This window comes from Arachis hypogaea, chromosome 15 (assembly GCF_003086295.3).
Source record: "Arachis hypogaea cultivar Tifrunner chromosome 15, arahy.Tifrunner.gnm2.J5K5, whole genome shotgun sequence".
NCBI classification, from domain to species: domain Eukaryota; kingdom Viridiplantae; phylum Streptophyta; class Magnoliopsida; order Fabales; family Fabaceae; genus Arachis; species Arachis hypogaea.
This window is the reverse complement of record NC_092050.1, coordinates 43185315-43194645: the sequence shown is the minus strand read 5'-3', so window position 1 is coordinate 43194645 and position 9331 is coordinate 43185315.

Below are 9331 nucleotides of genomic sequence, written 5' to 3'. Positions count from 1 at the left end.
AGAATTGAAAACACTCCAGAGGAAAAAAAGCTTGAGCAAAAGTTTGCCTCAAACTTTAGCTCAAACTTTTGGGAGAAAAGCTTGAGCCAACGTTTGCCTCAAACTTTTTGGCAAACGTTGGCATCACAAAACCAACACCCTGGAGGAGAAAAGCTTGCGCCAACGTTTGCCTCAAACTTTTTGGCAAACGTTGGCGCCACACTTGCACACCCTGGAGGAGAAAAGTTTGCGCCAACGTTTGCCTCAAGCTTTTTGGCAAACGTTGGCGCCACACACATTTACAAGGGGGCCAACGTTTGAGCAAAAGTTTGACCTCAAACTTTGGCTCAAACGTTGGTAGCAGCAAGCTTAAGCCATCTGGTATAAAAAGTTTGAGTAAAAGTTTGCCTCAAACTTTTACTCAAACTTTTACTCAAACTTTTATGATTTCAACCCGGTTCACAATGGATCTTTCTCCAACTCCAAGAGCAATCAACCAAGGCCTTTATCAACCCAATTCCATCAAGAACAAAGGCCCAATTCAAGGCTTGAAGACCATTTGAAGAAAGTGTATAAATAGCTTAGGATTTAAGTTTTTAGAGAGCTTTTTCGGAGAGAATTTTTAGAACACTTACAGAGAGCTCACCTTTACATTTTTCTGAATTGTTGCTTTAGAATTCTAGAGAATTAGGAAGGAGAATTGATCTCTCTTCTTCCTTGTTCTTGCTCAGCACTCTTTACTTTTCTTGTTTTGGATCTTGGGTGGAGAATTGAAGAAATTCTGTTTCAATCTCACCTTGGGATCTTGTTTAATTTTCAGCATTGAGTTTCCATTTCTGTTAATTGCTTCTTCTTCTACTTATTCTGCTATTTACTTTTCTCTGTTCTTTGCAATTGAATTCTCCATTTGGATCTAGGAAGGCATTGAGATCTAGACTCGGTTATCTAGTCTCTTGGGTCCTGAGATCTGGAGTTTGCATTTTAAATTTTCTGTTTAAAGCTTCCCAAGTTCGTTTACATTTCCGTTTTAGATCCGGTTCAATTCAAGTTACCTTCTACTTGTTTGATTAATGCAATTTACTTTTCCTTGTTTGATTTCTGCAAATCCCATTCCCAATTCCCTTTACAATTCAAGCCATTTACATTTCTTGCACTTTAAGATTCTGCAATTTACATTTCTTGCGTTCTAAGTTTCCGCCATCTAATTTCTTGCTCTTTAAGATTCAGCTTATTTACTTTCTTTGCTCTTTAATTTTCTGCAATCTACCAATCTCCCTTTACATTTCAATCAATTTAGCTTCCGTCGAATACAAACCACTCAAATCAACTTTTGATTTGCTTGACTAAATCAACCACTAAACTAAAATTGCTCAATCCTTCAATCCCTGTGGGATCGACCTCACTCCCGTGAGTTTTTATTACTTGATGCGACCCGGTGCACTTGCCGGTTAGATTTGTGTGTTTGGAATTCATTTTCCAAAAATACACATCAGTAGGTGTCTCGGTGGTGATCTGGGGCTCTGCAGTCTGGATAAGTGTAGGAGGGTGTGTCTGCTGCAGTGGGGGCTCTGCCTGAAGAGGAATCTCGGGATCTGCGGCCTGGATCTGGTGGGGCTCCTCATGATGGAGTGCAGCCTGCTCAGGTCCTCCCTGCTCTGCCTGGGCGTGTGCCTCCTCCTCATGATCATCCGCCTCCGCATCAGATGGCTCAGAAGCGGTGTCAGGCTCAGAGGGGATGTCGCTGCCGGATCAGATCATCAACTTGAGGTGCTCATAGCGTTGCTTCTGGCGACGCTCCATACGATCTAGGCGTGCGAAGAAGCGGTGCACCAGATAATAAATGGGCTTAGGAGCAGGTGAAGGTGCAGTGGGTGGGGCTGGTGCAGCAGTGGATGCAGAAAGGGCATCTGAAGATGTGGCTGCCTCACCCGAGGCAGTGAGAAAAGGAGGTCTGTACCATAATGCCAGAAACTTCCTGTTGTGAGGAATGATCTTCTTGCAGTCTGCAGTAGTTGGCTTCTCATCAGCAAGCTCCGAAGGCACGTCAGCTCGACGGCCTAGCTGGGTGATCAGATAAGGGAAAGGAAGAGTGCCTCTGACATGGACCCTGGCCATATAATACCGGATGAAACATGGAAGATACAGGTCCTTACCCTCCATCACACACCAGATGAGGGTGATCATAGCAGCGGGTACCTCTGTCTCATGAGTGCTCAGCATCACATAGTTACTTAGGATCTGCTGCCAAAGTCGAGCCTCATCATTCAAATATATGAGCTTGATTCCCTTAGGCGTCAGTGTATTCTTTCCCATGACCCATAGGGCAGTAGGATCAAGGGTTATTCTCTGCTTGACTGCATCCCAGTCAAATCTCATGTATCTCATATCTTCTTCAGCTTTTTGGTAACCGTCAGGCTGATTTGACTTAGGCTAAAGGTAGAGGATATCCTCAATAGCTTCCTCAGTGACTAATATCTGTTTCCCTCTGAGGTGCACTGCATCCAGGGAGGTCTTAAAATAGTTACAGTAAAATTCTCTGACCCAGGAGGCATTTACCTCTATCAAGTTCCTTTCCATGAAGAACCAGCCTCTTTGTTTTATCTGTTCGGAGGTGTACTGGCTAAGTTCTTCTGGGATTTTGAGAGTTCTCTCCAGGTAGAGGTCCCTGGTAATGGCAAACACTGGATACTTGAGCTCACAGTATCTGTTCGCAAATTTGATTGGATCAGTTGCAGTGAGGAGCTGGTTGGCCTTTTCCTGCGAGGCTGGTCGGCCTTTTCCTGTAGGGTAAAGTTCTTTTCCGGCCAGGAATCGTCGTGAAGGAGGTCCAAGATAGAGGTAGAAGATTCTCCTCTTTTTCATTTTCATGTAGTAGCCTTGCCTTTTCCTTTCCTTTGGGAATCAGACATCCTGAAAAGCAGAAGTAGTAGGAGAAGCAAGAAAGCAAGTAGGCAAGTAGGAAGCATAAAGGCAAAAAAAGCAGTAGAAGCATGAAATAAATTAAATATATGTACATTTTGGATTGAATTCGAATGAGAAGTCCGAGTGTAAAAATCACAATCTAAAATATATAGAAGTGGATTTCAAGTTAATTAGGAAAAACAGTAATCATGCCCTGAGTTAGAAAGTTAAAGTTGTTAAGGAAAAAGCCAAAGAAGTTAGAAAATGGAGCTGGTTAGGAGTTAAAAAGGAAGTTAAAGTGAGTGGCATGAGAATGGTTTTCCTAGTTACCAAGAAATTCACAAAGTTGAGGAACAAACAACTCATAATCAGGCAAGGAGTGCAATTTATTGATGATAATTCTGATAAATAAAGAAAGTTTAAAATGAGAATAAAATCATTAATAAGCAATTCAGTACTCAGGGAACAAAAAGGTTTAAGAATGCTAGCCCGTGCATTCATGAATTGTTTTGGTTGCAGCCAAGTAATGCAAAATAATGAGTTTGCAAACCAATACATGAATGGAGTAGATTAAACCAAAAGTTTGCAGAAAATTAGGCAGCATTCCGGCTAAAATTGGATGTTTTCGGGTAGTAAAACAGCAGAAAAATTCAGTTCATATGAAAGTAAATAGCTGAAAGGAGTAGCAAATAGCAATAACATGAAAGAACATGCTAATAGCAGCATCAAATATGAAGAACAACATATGAACAGAATCACCACAACATAATTAGAATTGCGAATCATATAAAAAACAGGTAGCACGAACGGTGAAATTATCATGCCTAAATCCACTAACCACATCCTAGCTACCTAACCACCTAAAATCCACTACAACATGCATCTTTAACTATCCTATTTCGAACAAAAATTGTAAAATATGCAACTAATTGACTAATCAAAAAATGAAAGCGGTGGTTGGCGGAACCTAGTGTGTAGAAACAGAAAGTAGGCTTAGAGAGATGGTGGTGTTGTTGGTGATGCAGCGGTGATGGGTTGCAGCGTGATGGCGGTCGGAGGTGGAGGTATGGGCGAGTTGGTGGGTTTGGGTGGATAAAGTTGAGGGAAGGGAAGAGAGAAGGGGGTGAGGGATGTGTTGTGGTTGGGGGTGTGGTGGTTGGCTGGAGGTCAGGGGGTGGCGCGGTGGTGGTTGGCGCGGCAGCTGTAGGGGTCGGGCGTGGAGGTAGGAGGAAGGGAGAAGGGGAGGGAGGAGAAGAAAGGAAAGAAGAAGAAGGGGGGCGTCGGCGGTCAGGAGCGGCGGCGGTTGTGGGGGTCGAGCGTGGAGGTAGGAGGAAGGGAGAAGGGGAGGGAGGAGAAGAAAGAAAAGAAGAAGAAGGGGAGGCGTCGGCGGTCGGGAGCGGCGGTAGTCCGAGGTGGCGCGGCGGCTGTGGGGGTGGTTGGGTGCTGGGAGAGGAGAAGTTGCAGAGGGGGTGGGGGGTTTGGGGGACGCGAAATGGTAGGGTTTTGCGTGGTTCGGGGTTAAGGATTTTGAATCCACACGAACGCGTGGAGCACGCGATCGCGTGAATTGGGCGAAAAGGGTGTTGACGCGAACGCGTCATTGACGCGATCACGTGAATTGGGTAAAAGGTAAGGGACGCGGACGCGTGAAGCACGCGGACGCGTGAAGCACGCGGATGCGTCGCTGAAAATTGTGCTAAACGCACAGTTCCAACGTCGTTCTGGCGCAACTCTCTGTTTCTAATAGGGTTTATAAAATCCACGCGAATGAGTCGCTCACGCTTTCGTGTGGGATGTGCGAAATGCAAGTGACGCATTCGCGTCAGGGACGTGAACGCGTGGGCCGATTTGTGCTAAAAGCACACCAGCCGCACGATTCCAGCCCAACTTTCTGGGCGTTGGATCTTTACGCCGATTTTCCTTCGACGCCCACGCGTGGCCTGCGCGCTCGCGTGGGTTGATTTTTTTTTTTAATCTGAAATATGCAGTATGCAATATGCAATGCTAATGTAGATGCTATGAATAATTCCAGGTTCAACGAAAGTAATATAAAATAAAAATAAACAAAACGAAATAAAATTGAAGAAGGAACAATCATACCATGGTGGGTTGTCTCCCACCTAGCACTTTTGGTTAAAGTCCTTAAGTTGGACATTTGGGGAGTCCTTTGTTATGGTGGCTTGTGCTTCAATTCATCCAAAAATCTCCACCACTGTTTGGAATGCCAACAGCCTCCGGGGTCCCAAACCAGGCATGTAAAGCCCTTGAGCAGCTTCAAACAGATTCTCAGGTTCCTGGGATGTTGAATGTCAGAATAGATTCCAGGATCCCAAATCTTACTTTTATATCCGCCTTTATCTTGATTTTTATTTTTCCAACTGGGCGGTTTGGAAGTTGCGTTCTCACCAAGATGGCCAAACATCTTCCTAGACCCATTCAATCAAACTCGAAACCAATCCTTACACTTCAAAGTGAAGTGTAGAACTTTATTGAGTCATGCATACCAGCCTTGAGCACAAACCATTTCCCTTTTACTCTTAAAGCCGCAAAGAGCTCTAAGCTGGCCATCTGTTTCAAGTAAACCATATTCAAGTGGAAAAGTAAAGATAAAAGCTAAATATTTTACCCACTTGAAGTTTGTATTGGGCGGTAATGGCCTTGGAATAGGTGTTTCCAGTGGTTTTGCAAGCTCTACTCCCTTGTATTCTTCCGTAAATTCTTCCACTTCCTTGCAGTTTTCTTCAATTTTAATCACATCTTGATCCAAATCTTCGATATCTTCCTCATCGCTCAAATCATAAGTTGGAGGTTGCGAAAAATCTACCTCTGCATCATCTTCGTATTCACTTGGGGAAGATTCTTCCATCTCAAAGAGTTCACTTGCGGATGCAAGTTCATTACTAGGGGAATGTGACTCGTGATCATCACTATCAAGGAAACTTGCTTGTTGAGTTATTCCGTCTAGTTCTTCATAAGATTCCTGCTTTGGAGGTTGTGCACTTTCCTCTTTAGCATCAATTTTTCTTGATGGAATTCTCCTCAATTCTGTCTTCCCATGGAGGTTCAGCATCTCCTAAATCTTCAACCAATTCTTCTTCTTCTATAATTTCAGTGTCCTCCACTTGTTCTAGTACAAAGTCATGCTCCGTACTATCCAGTGGCATTTCTAGTATCTCCTTCATGCTGCGTTCTTCATTAGTTTGTCCACATGTAGCCATGGGGGTTCCTTGAGTGTCCGAATGTCGGAAAGGTAGTCTATTGATCGCTTGATTCAATTGGTGAAGTGTGGCATCAAATTTTTCAAATGTTTCCTTGAGTTGCTCCCTTGATTCTTGGAATGATGGATATGGACATGGTGCGTAGGGAAGTGGTGGTTCTTGGGAGTAATTGGGTTGGAATTGGGGTCGATACGGGTTAGGGTCATATGAAGGTGAATGGTGGTAGTTGGCTTGTGAGTGTGGTGGTTCAAAGCTGCGTTGAAGAGGTGGTTCACAGGCGTATGATGGGGCTTGTCGGTAATTACAAGGGGTTCCACCATAACTATTGTTCTGCCATGCATTATTGAATGGTCGTCGTCCATGATAGTTTGGAAGGTGTTGTTGCCTAAAGGGTTGATCAGATCCTCGTGGCTCCGTCCATCTCTGATTGTTTTGACCTTGATGCATGTTCCTGTTATAGCTTCCATTCATCTCAACATTATTAGAACTAAACTCGAAGCGATAGGGGTGAGAGTTCATAGTAAATAATAAAAATTTAAAACGAAAATAAAAAGAAATAAACAAGTAAAAGAAAATATTTACAATAACCAATAATAAGGCACACAGTTGCAATTCTCCGGCAACGGCGCCAGTTTGACGATCGGATTTCTGCTAATTTAGAATTTTATAAAAATAATCACGTTGATAGTATAGTTTCTGAACCAACAGAGAATCCTTTCGTACAAAAGTTTTGTTTGTCACTAAATCAAACCCAATAAAAAATAAATAACCGAAGTATTTAAACCTCGGGTCGTCTCTCAAGGAATTGCAGGGCAGTGTGATTTAATATTGGTTATGGAAAATTGTATTTTTGGGTTTTGAAATAAGGAACAGATAATTTAAATGACGAGAAAAATAAATTAATAATTATAAATATCTCTTGGAAAGGTATAAGAAATTGAGGTCCTATCCTGACTATCCTTATCAGGTGTGATAAGAATTGGATTTTGCTCCCACTTTTATTAACCTTTACTAACAAAGGAAAGTCAAGTGGACTAATTAATTTGCCCCTCAGGTCTCAGTCAACTCATATGGAAAGACTAGAGTTATTTGAGTACAAATTAATCAACAAAGAATTACAATTTCAATCAACAGCTGAGTTTGATAATTCAAGTGTTACTAATTACTCAACTAAAACAAGAGGGAAAATAAATCTAAATTTAAATTGGAAGCAATCATAAAGAGAATAAAACAATTATTAATCTGAAATACCTCAAAGTATATTAATTAAGAAAATTATAACATGAATGGTTCATAAGTCAAATTGGAACATTAACAAGTAAAAGTATTGGAATAAATAAAAATAAAGGAGAAACGTTAATTGAAGGAAAATATTGAACCTGATATTGAAGTGGTAAAAATAAAAGGAATCCTAATCCTAAAACCTAAGAGAGAGGAGAGAACCTCTCTCTCTAAAAACTACATCTAATCCTAAAATTATGAATTATGAATATTGTATTATGTATATCCTTTGATTCCTCCATTCTCTGGCTTATATTTTGTGTTTCTGGCTTGGATTGGGCCGAAAAAGGGTCCAGAAATCACTGGGGGCGTTTTCTGCAGATTTTTGTACGTGGCGTCTGTCACGCGTCTGCGTGGGTCACGCGTTCGCGTCATCTGGGAGTTTTCTTTGTCACGCGTACGCGTCAGTCACGCGTCCGCGTCATTTGCGTTCTTCTCAAGGAGCGCGTCCGCGTCATCCATGCGTTCGCGTAGTTGCATTTTCGCGCTAGGCACGCGTTCGCGTCGTTCATGCATTCGCGTCGCTGCCTTTTTCTTCACAACTCCATTTTTTGTTTTCTTTCCATTTTTGTATGTTTCTTTTTTGTCCTTTGAGCCATTTCTGCCCAATGAGATCTGAAAATACTTAATACACACATCACAGCATCGAATGGTAATAATGGATAATTAAAATTATTATTTGTAAAGCATAGGAAACATGTTTTTTACTTATATCGTAAAATAAGGAAGGAAAAGTAAAACCATGCAATTTACATGAATAAGTGGGTGAAGAATTGATAAAAACACTAAATTTGAGCACAAATTATATCATAAAATATGGGTTTATCAATAATTTATACGCTTTTTGGCATTGTTTTTACATAGTTTTTAGTATGTTTTAGTTACTTTCTATTATATTTTTATTAGTTTTTATGCAAAAATCACATTTCTGGACTTTACTATGAGTTTGTGTATTTTTCTGTAATTTCAGGTATTTTCTGGCTGAAATTGAGGGACCTGAGCAAAAATCTGACTCAGAGGCTGAGAAAGGACTGCAGATGCTGTTGGATTCTGACCTCCCTGCACCCAAATGCATTTTTCTGGAGCTACAGAAGTTCAATTGGCGCGTTCTCAATTGGGCTGGAAAGCTATATTTGATGGCCCAAACTGGTTTTCAACGACATCCAGAGACCCTTTTCTGGCGTAAAACGCTGGAACTGGCACCAGAACTGGAGTTAAACGCCCAAACTGGCATCCAAGCTGGCGTTTAACTCTAGAAAAGGCCTATGTACGTGTAAAGCTCAATGCTCAGCCCAAGCACACACCAAGTGGGCCCCAGAAGTGGATTTCTACACTATCTGCACTTAGTTACTCAATTTCTGTAATCCTTAGTAACTAGTTTAGTATAAATACTAGTCTTTCCTATTGTATTTGGACCTTTATCACTTTTATCATCTTTTATCAACTTCATGCTTGGCTGGCCTCACGACGATGCCTAGGCTATTTTCTCTTATGTATTTTCTACGGTGGAGTTTCTACACCTCATATATTAAGGTGCGGAGCTCTGCTATTCTTCATGAATTAATGAAAGTACTATTGTTTCTCTTTCAATTCACGTATGTCTCTTCTCCAAGATATACTCTCATTCTTAATTCAGTTAAGTCAGAATGAAGGGGTGACCCGTGACAATCACCCACTAGCTTCATTACTCGCTTAGCCAAGATCTGCGTGCCTGACAACCACAAGCGGTCTACATAATGTTCAATGTAGTCATTGGGCGACAGCTGGAGTATAATCTCTTAGGCCTTTGGTTCGTGACTTTGACTTGCATCTCCTGAAAACAGAGCAGTCGAACTCACAGAGATCAGAACCTTCGTGGTAAAGGCTAGAACAAACGAGCTTCAAACTCACGAATGTTGGGTGCAGTGACAGTGTGCAAAAGGATAGAGAGATCCTATTCCGACACAAGTGAG